The following is a 16,338-nucleotide window of genomic DNA, read 5'->3' as shown; positions in this document are numbered from 1 at the left end:
GGGCGATGGAGATGTGATAGGTGGAAGGAGGTCAAGGTGAGGGTGATAGGCCGGAGTGGGGTGGGGACGGAGAGGTCAGGAAGAAGATTGCAGGTTAGGAAGGCGGTGCTGAGTTCGAGGGATTCGACTGAGACAAGGTGTGGGGAGGGGAAATGAGGAAACTGGAGAAATTTGAGTTCATCCCTTGTGGTTGGAGGGTTCCCAGACGGAAGATGAGGCGCTCTTCCTCCAACCGTCGTGTTGTTATGGTCTGGCGATGGATGAGTCCAAGGACCTGCATGTCCTTGTTGGAATGGGAAGGGGAGTTAAAGTGTTGAGCCACGGCGTGGTTGGGTTGTTTGGTCCGGGTGTCCCAGAGGTGTTCTCTGAAATGTTCCGCAAGTAGGCGGCCTGTCTCCCCAATATAGAGGAGGCCACACGATCACCAGGAAGACCATCGCCGACGGATTCACGACCTCCGCGGCTGTCGGGTATAACAGGGTTTCTTTCGTCGCCACAGCCATTTCCACCCCTTGGGTTGCCGTCGCCGCAGCCACTTTCGCCCCCAGTGACATCACTAACCTGCACGAACACAATGCCTCATGCGTCTCCGCTCCCACGCCGACCTCCGTCACCATGCCTAACCCCGCCCCCAAGCCGACCTCCGTCACCACGCCTAACCCCGCCCCCACGCTGATCTCCGTCCCCGCCCCAGCGCCTAACCCTGCCCCCACTCCCAGCTCCCGTCCCACAGCAGGTCCTAGCTCCCAGCCCTACCGTGTTTTCACCATCCCTCCAGACCTCCCCCTCTCTGAGGATGAAAGATCAGTCCTCAGCAGAGGCCTCACCTTCATTCCCCTATGCCCTCGGATTAACGAGCTCAACACGCGGCTAGACATTGAACAATTCTTCCGCCGCCTTCGCCTCCATGCCTATTCTTTCAACCAAGACTCTCGCCCACCCTCTGCCGACCCCTTCTCCCGCCTCCAACACACCCCATCCACCTGAACACCCCGTGCTGGCCTCTTACCCGCCCTCAATCTCTTTATAGCCAACTGCCGCCGCGACATTAACCGCCTCAACCTGTCCACCCCTCTTACCCACTCCAACCTCTCACCTTCGGAACGTGCAGCCCTCCACTCCCTCTGCTCCAACCACAGCCTCACCATCAAACCGCAGACAAGGGAGGCGCGGTAGTAGTTTGGCGCACCGACCTTTATACTGCTGAGGCCAAATGTCAGCTCGCAGACACCTCCTCCTACTGCCCCCTTGACCATGACCCCACCTCCCACCACCAAACCATCATCTCCCAGACCATCCATAACCTCATCACCTCAGGGGATCTCCCATCCACCGCCTCCAACCTCATAGTCCCACAACCCCGCACCGCCTGTTTCTACCTCCTGCCCAAAATCCACAAACCTGACTGCCTCGGCCAACCCATTGTATCAGCCTGCTCCTGCCCACCGAACTCATCTCTGCATACCTCGATACAGTCCTGTCCCCCTTAGTCCAAGAACTCCCCACCTACGTTCAGGACACTACCCACGCCCTCCACCTCCTCCATGATTTTCCCTTCCCCGATCCCCAATGCCTTATTTTCACGATGGACATCCAGTCCCTGTGCACCTCCATCCCCCATCACGAAAGACTCAAAGCCCTCCGCTTCTTTCTTTCCCGCCATACCAACCAGTACCCTTCCACTGACACCCTCCTTCGACTGACTGAACTGGTCCTCACCCTGAACAACTTCTCTTTCCAATCCTCCCACTTCCTCCAAACCAAAGGAGCTGCCATGGGCATCCACATGGGCCCCAGCTATGCCTGCCTCTTCGTAGGATATGTGGAACAGTCCATCTTGCGCAACTACACTGGCATCACCCCCCACCTTTTCCTCCGCTACATCGATGACTGTATTGGCGCTGCCTCGTGCTCCCACAAGGAGGTTGAACAGTTATTCCACTTTACCAACACCTTCCAGCCCGACCTCAAATTCACTTGGACCGTCTCAGACTCCTCCCTCCCCTTCCTAGACCTTTCCATTTCTATCTTGGGCGACCGAATCAACATGGACATCTACTATAAACCAACTGACTCCCACAGCTATCTAGACTACACCTCCTCCCACCCTGCCCCCTGTAAAAACGCCATCCCATATTCCCAATTCCTTCATCTCCGCTGCATCTGCTCCCAGGACCAATACCATACAGCCCAGATGGCCTCCTTCTTCAAGGACCGCAGATTCCCCCCAGACATGGTCGACGATGCCCTCCACCGCATCTCCTCCACTTCCCGCTCCTCTGCCCTTGAGCGCCGCCCCTCCAACTGCCACCAGGACAGAACCCCACTGGTTCTCACCTACCACCCCACCAACCTCCGTATACAGCGTATCATCCACCGTCATTTCCGCCACCTCCAAACGGACCCCACCACCAGGGATATATTTCCCTCCCCTATCAGCGTTCCGAAAAGACCACTCCCTCCGTGACTCCCTCGTCAGGTCCACACCCCCCACCAACCCAACCTCCACTCCCAGCACCTTCCCCTGCAACCGCAAGAAATGCAAAACTTGCGCCCACACCTCCTCCCTTACTTTTCTCCAAGGCCCCAAGGGATCCTTCCATATCCGCCACAAATTTACCTGCACCTCACCATACATCATCTATTGCATCCACTGCACCCGATGTGGCCTCCTCTATATTGGGGAGACAGGCCACCTACTTGCGGAACGTTTCAGAGAACACATTTGGGACACCCGGACCAACCAACCCAACCACCCCGTGGCTCAACACTTTAACTCCCCCTCCCACTCCACCAAGGACATGCAGGTCCTTGGACTCCTCCATCGCCAGACCATAACAACACGACGGTTGGAGGAAGAGCGCCTCATCTTCCGTCTGGGAACCCTCCAACCACAAGAGATGAACTCAAATTTCTCCAGTTTCCTCATTTCCCCTCCCCACACCTTGTCTCAGTCGAATCCCTCGAACTCAGCACCGCCTTCCTAACCTGCAATCTTCTTCCTGACCTCTCCGCCCCCACCCCCACTCCGGCCTATCACCCTCACCTTGACCTCCTTCCACCTATCACATCTCCATCGCCCCTCCCCCAAGCTCCTCCTCCCTACCTTTTATCTTAGCCTGCTGGACACACTTTCCTCATTCCTGATGAAGGGCTTATGCCCGAAACATCGAATTTCCTGTTCCTTGGATGCTGCCTGACCTGCTGCGCTTTTCCAGCAACACATTTTCAGTTGTGGGAGAAATCACCAGTGTCAGAGTGAGAATCGGGATTCAACGACAGAGTTTATTGTACAAAGAAACCGGAGCTCCAGGGAGACAGAGCACGGCTGTCAGTTGTGAGCCTTCGCTCACCTTCGGAACACATGTATTTTATACATTTCATGGTATAATGGTCCAGATATGAAGTCTTTGTACAGCATGGCTTGTTTACAGGAAACATTAGAGAAATGTTACAGAGTCATTGTCAGTTTCAGCAGCTATGCAGATGTCCATTGTTGGAGTAATTGGTTGTGAACATTCTTTCTGAGAAGGAAGATCATTTCCATCACTGAAAATCTAAAGTATTAACACTTGTATACAAGCAGTCTCAAGTAGTTAACATTTCTATTGAAGGTGGTGGCTGGACTCAGACACTTCAGTGGCCGGTAGTTACTGATGTGCATTCTCTTCCCCACCTGCCCTAAACCAATTATCTATGTTTTTTGTCTATTTTGCTGGTATTCTGTTGGCTTCAGGCAGTATCTGTGTATGTTTTACTGTATTTTTCCATGTAGTGGCTTAATGGCCATCTTGTGTGCTAAGTGACCAACTTATGGCTCAGTGGCCATCTTGTGTCTGTGGTTCTGTGTCAGCATGCCCTGTGTCATCTCCCACTTCAGTAGTAAAGGTAAAGCAGTGATAAACCATGGTTTTAAGGAATTGCTTACCTTGCAATGAATGCTAATAGTCAGTGGTTATTGAGATGTAGAACTTGCAAGGTTTGCTTTTGCTCAAGCTTTTCATTTAGTGTTGTTTAATTATACGAAGGAAAAAATTGGTGTGACATCAGGGAAATTACTGTGACATCACAGAGAAACTATTAGTCTTGTGCTTTCCTTACAAAAATACTATTTCTCATGGTAAATAACTGGACGATGAGTGGCCTTTGTGGAAATACAGTACATGTAGTCAACTTTATGCATTCTTCAGTTCCTTGTACAAATATTGTATGGATACTTACTCTGATATGACTGCACCGCCATATATAATTATAATACAAGCATCAATGTATGAACTGTTCTCTGGCAACATGATTGCATATGATGGTCAATTTTTTTGTATGGCCAGCTATATCCTTCGATGATTTCCATTAAATCTCACTTTCATGCTCTTGTCAAAGTTCACAGCCTGGAGTTTCCTTAGCTTTCTGCAGCTCAGCATAAGGATTTATGTCATTAAACTAAATTCAGCAGCCTGCAGAAAATAAAGTAAGTTTATTATTCCTCATACTTACAGTAGTCCACTGGTGCTTTGTGGGCTTTTGAAGGATAAGTAATAGTTTTGAAAGATCTGTTTAGTGGATACATGCCACAGAATAACTGTAAACAATATGCAAAAAAAAGCTGCTCAACCAATCAGACTGAAGAATCTGCAGGGAGCCATACAAGACTTGATAATCATTCTCACCATAAAGTTTGTACATGGGAGCTCTGATTTAAAGTGGTTACTGGTAACAAGGGTGTGATTCATTTTACCTTCTGAAAACAAAGGTATGGTAAATTCTGCCCACTGGAAACTAGGATGTGGTTCACTTTACCCACTGGAAATGAGGCATGGTCTTCAGTGTTGTTGAGTTTTTTATTGTCGATTTTTATTGCATGATGTCTTGGGAATCTGAAATGGATGCTGTGTTTGGGTCAGTGTTGAGCCAGAGTAGTTAATTTCAACTAAAGTAATCTTTCACTCTGGTGCCTTCTACTCCTTGTGCATCTTTGTGATTTCTGCTTTCTCACCTCTGAATGTTGACCACTGATTCCCAAAAGGTAGTTACTATATCCTCATAAGTTCAAGGTTGTGCAGGATGCAACATTCATCAAAAATGGAGTCCCTCTCGCGCACAAACTGCAGAGACTATACCTCCACCTCAAAAACGACCTGCCTGTACTCCTGACCACATCTCTATGCTTTTGCCAACACTATTACTTTCTTAAACACACGCTTGACCCTTGCACTCTTTTTCCCCCCCCCCACCTGTCCCTCACCCTCCATCTTCCCCTGACCTCCCTTGATACTTTTTTACTCTCATTGGCCCTCTTGTATACCTCTTGTCCTCTCCTGCCCCTCAAATTCCTCCTGCCCCTCACTGCCCTCTTGCCTGTTGCTGTCTTGTCTGCCCTTCGCCCTCTCCTGCCCCTCAATCCCTCTTCCCCTTGACCTCCAGCCTGCCTCACACCCTCCTTCTTGCCCCCTTGACCTCCCACCTACTTCTCAACCACTTGACTAACCAGCACCCCGCCCATCCCAATCTGATTACTGGCTGAACTTGACAACATTCAAATAGCAATCTTGCATGGAGAGTAAAAAAGTGTACAGTCTGTTGCAATCATTTTGCGAAATCACCTGAATTGTGTGTTTAATTGTGGAGAGAGTCGACCTATATTGGTTGCTCACCTGCATTAATCTGATGTCGCGATAAAGGTAGATAATAGAGGCTTAAAGACAACAAAGATTTCACTGTTAACAAGATAAGACTGAAGCAGATATGATCATCTGTCAACTGGAAACTAGGTGTTTTTAGAGAGGTGGTAAAGCCAGCACAGTCCCTGAGGTCAGTAGAGCTGTGCTCTCATTACAGAAAGACGATTAGTGGTGAGTTTAACCTGAGAGTCACCAGTACTCAGATGAGGGGAGAGGTTGAGAGGGCAAGACCTTCATGGTAATTTCAGCCAGTGTGGGAATTATATCCAACTGTTTCGCAAAGCAGCCATTTAGCCGTGTGATAAAGCATTGAAAACTTCATGACTTAGACAATACAATATCTCCTGCTATAGGAAAGCTGTTACAAAAAACAGAAATTGCTGGAAAAGCTCAGCGAGTCTAGCAGCATGTGTGGAGAGAAATCAAAGTTAACACTTCAGGTTGAGAGACCCTGCCTCAGAGAGAAGGGATCATATACTGTTCTATGTTCTCTGACTCTATAACTCTAAATTTAAACAGATTGTTGCTGTCTTTCTCAGAACAGTCCAAAAAAAATGTCCTGATACAAGCATCAAAAATTGTACCAAGAGGATCATGATACACTGGAATTTATTATTTTGCAATGTAAGTCTCTAAGAGGCAAGGCTTGGAGGGATTTCACGTATCAAACTCCATAACATCAGGACCTGTGTGTGACAATAACTTTGAGTTTTGATGAAATGCAACGTTCAAACTGATGTGTTTTCATTGAAATTGCTGCCTCCTGTGTGAAATTTTCTTTGTTGATTAACCGTCATTTTAACTGAAATAACTGCATGCTGTGATGTAGGAAAGAAAGGAGCAATGATTTGTACTGTAATGCAAACTCCTTGAAGTGAGCAGAGAGTGTATTGTATGTTTAAATTAAAAGTAAATCCTATGGCTAAGTCAAACATGAGTAGCTGCATAATGAAAATGCCAAAGTCTTTTCATTGTGGCTGTTTTAATATTGTTTTGCAACCACCCTAACTCAAGGATCCAGGCCCTTTGCACATCAATAGGGGTCACGTTTTATCAATCAATGGACTTGGATTTTCCAATGGCTAGATAATCATTTCTGCAGCATTGGTGGGAGTTGTAATTGGGGAAACTATTAAAAACTCTGATGTAGCAGAATGTAAGGAATTGCCCAGCAAATTACAGGTTCCAGTGGTCAGTTCCCCAGTAGTTAGAATCCTCTGGAAGGTATTCATTTAAATCTAAGGAGTTCCACTATAAACTGTAGCAATACCACCTCCCCCACCCCACCTCCAGATAAGCAAGTATCTCACCATGTGACAACCCACAGGACAGAAATGCTGGAGGTGGCATGGAAAGCTGAAGGGATGCATGGTTTAAACTTCAGCAAGACTATAATGCATGGAGCAGCTGAGAGGTAGAGAATTGGAGAAGGTGAAATTAAATAATGAACTAGAAGAACTGAAGCAGGAACTGGAGACAGTAAGAGTCAATGCAACAGAGCAGGAGTGGAAGAACCAGGTGAACATGGTTTACTTGGGACAGTTTTAGATCCAGTGTGCTCTGTGGCTTATTCGAAATGCCGGCCGAGATTGAAAAATTAATTTCTCAACTTTCTGTGCAAAACTTTCTGTGCACATTTCGGGACAACAGAATCAGATGGGGACAACAATTATGGGAAAGACGAGAAGGAAGTGGAAGAACAAACCCATTGCTACCTAAGAGTAACAAAGAATTGGAACCCCCACCACCCTTTCTGGAGGGAGTAGTATTTTTAGCAGTCCCAAGTTCTCACCCTACTTCAATTAAGCCACTGACCACAATCTGTCAGTAAAGTAATCTCAATTAATTATACAATCCCATTTACCATAGTGCAATTGGCAGAGATAGCAAAAATAATCTCCATGTTTTTGACACTATCCAGCAACAAAGAGTTGTCTATGTCAAGGAAATAAAATTAATGTTAATGTGCCTGAGCCCTATGATCCATTCTGCCTTCCCCAATCTTATACAGAATCTTGTTGCCTTCCCCAATCTTATGCAGCGAAGAGAGAGCATGCAACTATGTTTGCTATGTGCCTGTGGACACAATTTTCAGGATTTTCAGGATTTTCAGTGACCTAAATTGAATGTCACACATGTCACTGAGGCAGCAAGGAAAGTCTGCAAAAACTTTTGATTCACGCTTAGACAACACCCACAGAATACAACGAGTGAAATGGAGGATGACCTGGGCTTAGGAGAAAGACATTCATGAACGTGAATGCCTTTCTCAGAAGGTACCCCAAATCAAACAAGGATGCAATTGTGCATCCAATAAGTGACCTAAATTCTAGTCCTGTGTGGAGGAATAAAAGGGACGACTAAAGTAGTGGGAGTTATTATTGAAGCCATTCACTGCCATATGTCCATCCCCTGCTGTGAGAGAGGGATCAGCTGCATGGAGGTCAAGGCAGGAACCACCATTGTAAGGGAAATGCTACAATTCGCTTCACAAGGGACTGCAGGCTACATAGGCAATTAGCACTGCACCAGAGGCAGTCTCAAGACCCCTTTCCATGCTACTGGAAGGATCAGAGAGATGAGCAGCAGTTAATTTGGTGAGGAGTGACATTATGCAGCCACATTTAGTGGAAGAAATCTCACCATTTAACTCCTTATACCCTCAGTTAGATATACTCTCTGAAGCATGATGGACCTGCGTCTCTCCTCAGTGTGACAGTGTAGGATGGCCTCTGGTAGATGGTGAGGTGGAATACTGTGCAGTTGAGTTTTTATAGAATACAGAAGAAATCCAGAACAACACTTAATACATGCTGAGATTTTTATAATTCTTGGCGGACCCATAAGAAAATTCTGAGTGAATTCATTGGACACAGGAGGGGACAGAGACAGGTCTTTAGGAATTAAACTGGGAGACATTGTCTGCCATCACTCATCTATGTTGATTACTCTCCATACAGACACCGGGCATATTTTAAGCTTAGACCATATAAGGCAAACACATGAGCTCAATTAGAGATTATGATGGGCACATGTACACAGACAATTTGTACCATGGAGAAATTGTGGATTAGACGTGTGAAAATGACTAAGGACCCAACAGCACAGGCAATTCTGACAGAGCACAAAAGCACACTTGCCAGTCACACACACAACTATGGTCAGATAGAGGGCGAGGTAGTGAAAGAGGATTGGACGCAAAGCCACAAAAGCAATACACTTACACCAACAAGCAGAGTGAGAGATGGTCAAGGTCATTAGCAGCTTGTAAAAGCAAGGAGTAATGTCTGTGAATAACTCACCAGTTAATATGGCTGTTTAAGAAACCAGACAGCTCTTGGCAGCTCACAATCAGTTACAGGGAACTAAATAAAATCACCCCAATCACGGCACCAACAGTAGCAACTAACTCTGAACTCTTGATGAGACAGGCCTCATGGTCAAAATATTTCACCATACTGGACAATAATAATAGATTGTGGTCCACTCCACTGATACTGCCAATATAAATTCACCTTCACATTTCAGGGCCAGCAAATCATATGGACCTGCTTTCTCCAGGGTTTTTGCAATTCATCGTCGATATTTCATTAGAGACTAGATTTTTTTCTATAAATAAACTTACTGAAAAGGGATTTTAGGTATTTTATTGAATTACAAAATAATATGACAACTTTGTTTTCTATTATTGTTATTATATTATGAACTACTACTCTACTCCACAGACTACAGAAACTACAGAGTCATAGGGATGTACAGCACAGACACAGACCCTTCGGTCCAACCCATCCATGCCGACCAGATGTCCCAATCCAATCTAGTCCCACCTGCCAGCACCCAGGCCATATCCCTGCAAACCCTTCCTATTCATATACCCATCCAAATGCCTTTTAAATGTTGAAATTGTACCAGCCTCCGCCACTTCCTCTGGCAGCTCATTCCATACACGTACCACCCTCTGTGTGAAAATGTTGCCCCTTAGGTCTCTTTTATATCTTTCCCCTCTCACCCTAAACCTATGCCCCCTATTTCTGGACTCCCTGACTCCAGGGAAAAGACTTTGTCTATTTATCCTACCCATGCCCCTCATAATTTTGTAAACCTCTATAAGGTCATCCCTCAGTCTCCAGTATTCCAGGGAAAACAGCCCTAGCCTGTTCAGCCTCTCCCCATAGCTCAAATCTTCCAACCCTGGCAATATCCTTGTAAATCTTTTCTGAACCCTTTCAAGTTTCACAACGTCTTTCCGATAAGAAGGAGACCAGAATTGCACGCAATATTCCAATAGTGGCCTAACCAATGTCCTGTACAGCTGCAACATGACCTCCCAACTCCAAAACTCAATACTCTGACCAATAAAGGAAAGCATACCAAAGGCCTTCTTCACTATCCTATCTACTGGTGACTCCACTTTCAAGGAGCTATGAACCTGCGTTCCAAGGTCTCTTTATTCAGCAACACTCCCTAGGACCTTATCATTAAGTGTATAAGTCCTGCAAAGATTTGCTTTCCCAAAATGCAGCACATAGCATTTAACTGAATTAAACTTCATCTGCCACTTCTCAGCCAGCAAGCAGAGTGAGAGATCCATCTGATCAAGATCCTGTTGTAATCAGAGGCAACCTTCTTCGCTGTCGACTACGCCTCCAATTTTGGTGTCATATGCAAACCTGCTAACTATACCTCTTATGCTCGCATTTATATAAATGACGAAAAGTAGAGGACTCGGCACAGATCTTTGTGGCATTCCACTGGTCACAGGCCTCCAGTCTGAAAAACAACCCTCCACCACCACACTATGTCTTCTACCTTTGAGCCAGTTCTGTATCCAAATGGCTGGTTCTTCCTGTTGCACCAATTGTTCAGGATGGTGCTAAGTAGTTCCAAAGGTCAGGAATTAACTGTTTTCAACAAATTGGATAGTGAAGAGCGGGTGAGTGCTCACTTCGTTTGAGCTCTGATACAGAGCTCAGCAAAGCAGATCTACTGGGCTGCCACCATCTTGAATCCCCATCCATTAGAGACTAGTTAAAGTTCCAGAGATGTCTATCCAACTGCACTGTCGGTACAGTATGTAGTTGATCTCCTCCTGCAGACAGCGACACGGGCCAAACATTTGACCTTGTTAAAGGAACTGTGAACCCTCCTCACCGCCCTGGACTAAAAGGTAACCCCAAGAAGGCACAGATCATAAGGTCCCTCATACCTCATACGACCCTCAAGACCATGAGGAACAGAAGGGAGAACCTCCCCCCCCCCCCCCCCCCCACCCCCACCCCCAAAAAAAAATCACCACCAGTAAGAAAATTTGTAGATGGATCCTCTATGGTGGACACCGAAAGACAGGATGTGGTTTATATATGGTGAACCACAGGGATGAGCCTCTAATAGAATTAGCACTGAAGCTCCCCAATAAAATGAGCATTCAGGCTGCCAAGGTAGCAGCCTTAGCTTACGCGGTCAGCCACCCTGAAAATTTTTTCCCACTAGCAGACATACACTCAGATTGCATGTATGTCTACACCAATTTAACTGAATTCCTGCCATGTAGAAAGTTAGAGGATTCTTTTCTGCAGATAGGAAATCATGACCATATGCAAACTGCCACAGCCATGATTAAGATTAGAGCCTTCCCCACTGGGAACATAATCGCAGACTAATTGGCTAGCAACATACTCACAAAAGAAAACCATGGCAGCCCATCATTCCGGAACAAATAGATGCCAAACCATGGTACAGACTCAGACTGCAACACTGGGTTAAAATATGTACGGGAGGAAATGATGCCTGCCTCCTGTAGCAAGTGGGAGGGACAAGTTAAGCACTCAGGACAGACGTGTTCTCAAAGATGGATGGTACTTGGCACTGATTCTGGATGAAAATCAAGTGACATATCAAAGCCACAATGCCCTGGATCATCAGGGAAGGAAGCTACAACTGATAGAATTAAGGAATTGTGTTGGGGTTAGATAGAGGAAAAGACATAAAGCGTTATGTTGAAAATTGTCTCATCTGCAATCCAGACAGGTATGCCAGTAAAGGAGAGTTAAGGTATGTTAAGACTGTTAAGGTATGTAAGTTGGAAGACTGTGGTGTTCCATTAGATTATGTCAGCTCCTTACCATCATGTATAAGTGTATCCTGATCATTGTAGACATTTTTAATAAATAGTTAGGGGTGTTTCCCTTTCGAATGAACACAGGTCAAGTTGCAGCAGATATAGTAACTCAACATGTTTTTTTCTAGATGAGGTCATCCCTTGTGGTTGGAGGGTTCCACCAGGACAGAACCCCATTGGTCCTCACTTACCATCCCACCAACCTCCATATACATCGTATCATCCGTCATCATTTCTGGCACCTCCAAATGGACCCCACCACCAGAGATATATTTCCCTCCCCTCCCCTGTCAGCCTACCGAAAAGACCACTCCCTCTGTGACTCCCTCGTCAGGTCCACTACCCCCCACCAACCCAACCTCCGCTCCCGGCAACTTCCCCTGTAACCGCAATGCAAAACTTGCACCCACACCTCCCCCCTTACTTCCCTCCAAGGCCCCAAGGGATCCTTCCATATCGGCACAAATTCACCTGCACTTCCATACACATCATTTACTGCATCCGCTGCACCCGATCTGGCCTCCTCTATATTGGGGAGACAGGCCGCCTACTTGCGGAACATTTCAGAGAAAACTTCTGGGACACCCAGACCAACCAACCCAACCACCCCGTGGTTCAACACTTCAACTCCCCCTCCCACTCCACCAAGGACATGCAGGTCCTTGGACTCCTCCATCGCCAGACCATAGCAACACGATGGCTGGAGGAAGAGCGCCTCATCTTCCGCCTAGGAACCCTCCAACCACAAGGGATGAACTCAGATTTCTCCAGTTTCCTCATTTCCCCTCCCCCCACCTTGTCTCAATCAAATCCCTCGAACTCAGCACTGCCTTCCTAACCTGCAATCTTTTTCCTGACCTCTCCGCCCCCACCCCCACTCCGGCCTATCACCCTCACCTTGACCTCCTTCCACCTATCGCATTTCCAACGCCCCTCCCCCAAGTCCCTCCTCCCTACCTTTTATCTTAGCCTGCTGGACACACTTTCCTCATTCCTGAACAAGGACTCATACCCGAAACGTCGATTCTCCTGCTAACTGGGGAAAGTGGCCTTTAACCTGAGTCCTGATCCAGAGCCCCAGACCAGTCATTGATTCAGACCCAGTCCTAAATCCTGAACCAGGACTAGCTCCAATTACCAATGCTGGGCCAATCCTAGACACTGTCCCTCCTGAGGCCTCACTTTCAGGAACTGAACTACAGCTGGCCCCAATAATTCTGGCCAGAAGAGGCAGGGACTATAGCTTTAAATTAAGGGGTGGTAGGTATAGGACAGATGTTAGGGGTAGATTCTTCACACAGCGGGTTGTGAGTTCATGGAATGCCCTGCCCGTATCAGTGGTGAACTCTCCTTCTTTATGGTCATTTAAGCGGGCATTGGATAGGCATTTGGAAGTTATTGGGCTAGTATAGGCTAGGTAGGATTCGGTCGGCGCAACATCGAGGGCCGAAGGGCCTGTACTGCGCTGTATCCTTCTATGTTCTATGTTCTATGTTCTATGTAACAGCCCTGAAGTGAAAACAATGGTTCGGGACAGTACACCCAACAAACTGTCCTGGGTGGCGGCTGTATCCCAGAGACATAGACAACCCCATTATGTAGGCAGTCATTTTGACGTTTCTACCAAGTCAAGGAAGAGCAAGTCCCTGGAAGCCAGAGCCCTCCCATCTGGGCAGTTGACCCAATTCATTCACACATGTACATGCACTCGCACACATGTACATGCACTCGCACGCATGTGCATACACCCAAATGCATGTATATGTATACACACACACACACTTGCATACCTCCCACCCCCAACATCATCATTTTCATTATTTGGCTGTTTTCATCTCATTGTCTAAATATTAGTCATCCGGACCTCCAACCCCCTTCTGAACCCCCATTTTGGATTAACAGATGTCAGGCCTGAGTGAGGCCTGACACAATGCAATTGATTGCCAAAAGGGGAATTTGGAGAATTCAATCAAAGCATATTTTGGGACAGCTTTAACTGACCATCAGCCAAGACTAGACTGAGTTACAAATTATCTCCACAAGTGGAGAAGGGTCAGAGATATTATATGTCTACCCACTCCTCTGACCCATCAGTATCACCACCACCACCACTCCATCTGCACCTATCTCCTTCCCAGCTATCTTCCCCCCACCCCCATACTCACTCTCCTGTTTATCTCTCAGCTACCCCGTACCCTCCACCCTGTTGAAGAACTTATGCCCGGAATATTGACTGTCCTGATCCTCGGATGCTGCCCAACCTGCTTTGCTTTTCCAGTGCAGCACTGATAAGGATAATAACGATGTCATCTTAATCTCCTCTCCAGGATGATGCCTATTCATCTTCATTTTGGGATAGATTGCCAGGATACGATTATCAAAGGCCTTAATTAGGCAAGAGTACACATATCCCTGCTATGTGTGGTTTGCTCACTGGAGGCAGGCAGATGTGAAGATAGTATTTTGTGGGTCCCAACAAATCCATGGCATTACAGTGTAACAACCAGAGGATTGTGTAGAAAGACAAATGAAGTTCAGTTTATTGCTACCTAATCACAGATGCCACAAATGATTAGTGGGGTCTTTCCACAAAAGGATACACAGAAATGTGCTGTTTGGCTATATAATCAAAGGAAGGGCTGGAAATGTGACCTAGGATAGTAATGTGGGAAAATTATGTTCTGTGCGAAATTAGAAATGGACCAAAACCAGAAGTCAATACAAATTCACTATAATACGATTGACGAATTGGGGATGCTGTTTCTAAAGCACTAAGTTTTAAAATGTGTATTTGCGGTATTGCTATTACATTGCCAACAAGTGCTGTTTCTAAAGCGCGATTTTTCTGCAATGCGGGGTTGCACAAGAATGCAACCATTGCATTATAGAAGAACTGACTATATTACCAGTGGTGTTAGATATATGCAGAACCCAGCTGACAGAATACTGCCCTTATTAACTTCAGAAATTATATTGGATCTGTGCCATTGGCTATTAGGATGGAAAATGGATGGACAATTGGGGTGGGCAGACCCAAGCTAACTGGGGCATGGTGAAAGAAATACGTTGAATGATTTGGTAACAGCTCACAGAGCAGGAGTGTTCATAGTCAACACCATTGATTTGGATCATTCGGCTAATAAGCTCAGACTTTTAACCAAGAAAGTTCAATAGACTTTGGATAAAATTTATTTGGACAGTTGTTAAGATGCTAAGGGGGAGAATAAAAGAAAATCAAACAGACCAAGACCTAGTAATGGTGGTAGAAGGACATGTCAGGACCATAAAAAAGATGATCTGGGGAAAGGTTGATGATGACATTTGGCAGCAGATTAGGACCAAGTGTAGCATCAATGGCCAGTGGATAATCAAACAGTTGAGCAAGAACATTGAGCAGGCTAAGCAAGGACAGGTCCTGAGCAGAAAGAACACTTATTCTGTGGGAAGAGATGCTCCAGTAATCCAATTATAAGAACTGACAGGTTTAATGACAATCTTAAGGGTATCCAGGAAAGGCCATGGGGATGGCTGAGGATTCTGATCCTAACGCTAAGTCTTCAAGGTGGAAAACTTTGGCATTATCCAAGATGGAATATACTTAGAATACAACAACACCCTTCCCTACACTGGTCCTAAATTCTTCAACCCTCTTGGCCTCCTTTCCTCTGTCTTTTTGTTGATTCTCACTTGCTTGAAATGCCTCAGGGTGTATTATATTTAAAGTCCTTGACCTAAGATAGATTCCCCTCCTCAAACTCCTTATCGCTCTCTGAAAGTTTCACCAGCTTTAAGTTGACTCCCAAAAGTACTTCTTCTGTAATTCAGACCATCCTGTTTACACCACTCCTCACTTCCCTTTTATTCTCTAGCTCTAAGCAGAGCAGAGTTTTCCTTTCAAGGGATCCTGGTCGTAACTCAATACAATATTCAATCCCACCCTCCTTCTCTCCACAAAGACAGCTGGGATCTGAGAGCATCAAGCAAGAATATTAGCTTTCATTGTTCAGACTTTTGCTTACAGGAGTTGGGATACCATGTTGAGATTGTATAGGATGTTGGTGAGGCCTTTTCTGGAGTACCGTGTGCAGTTCTGGTCACCTTGTTATAGGAAGGATATTATTAAGAGGGTTCAGAAAAGATTTACCAGAATTTTATAAGGAATGTAAAGTTTGAGCTACACAAGCAGACTGGTAAGGCTGGGAGTTTTTGCACTGGAGAGTAGGAGGTTGAGGGGTGACATTATTGAGTTTTATAAAATCATGAGGGGCATAGATGTGGTGAATGGCAAGATTCTTTTCCTGAGGGTGAAGGAAGTTCAAAACTAAGGCACATATTTTCCAGGGTGAGAGGAATAAGACTTAAAAAGGATATCAGGGCAACTTTTTGACACAGAGAGTGGACTGTACTATGACAGAAGGTTGTGAATGAAGGAAATTTGGATAAATCCATGAATAGGAAAGATTGAAAGGGATATAGGCCAAGCTGAGACTGGTTGGACTAGTTTAATTTGGGAACATGACCGACATGGATTGGTTGGATCAA

At 45.9% G+C, this 16,338-nt stretch overlaps 1 protein-coding gene across 2 annotated transcripts in view; it reads left to right on the top strand.

The window, feature by feature from the left end:
• Window positions 1–16,338, top strand: part of dnaaf6 (dynein axonemal assembly factor 6) — a 66,938-nt gene that overhangs the window by 32,014 nt on the left and 18,586 nt on the right. The gene's annotated exons all lie outside the window — the stretch shown is intronic.

The sequence above is a fragment of the Hemiscyllium ocellatum genome, chromosome 11, assembly GCF_020745735.1.
Source record: "Hemiscyllium ocellatum isolate sHemOce1 chromosome 11, sHemOce1.pat.X.cur, whole genome shotgun sequence".
NCBI lineage: Eukaryota > Metazoa > Chordata > Chondrichthyes > Orectolobiformes > Hemiscylliidae > Hemiscyllium > Hemiscyllium ocellatum.
This window is presented reverse-complemented; position numbering and strand designations above follow the sequence as displayed.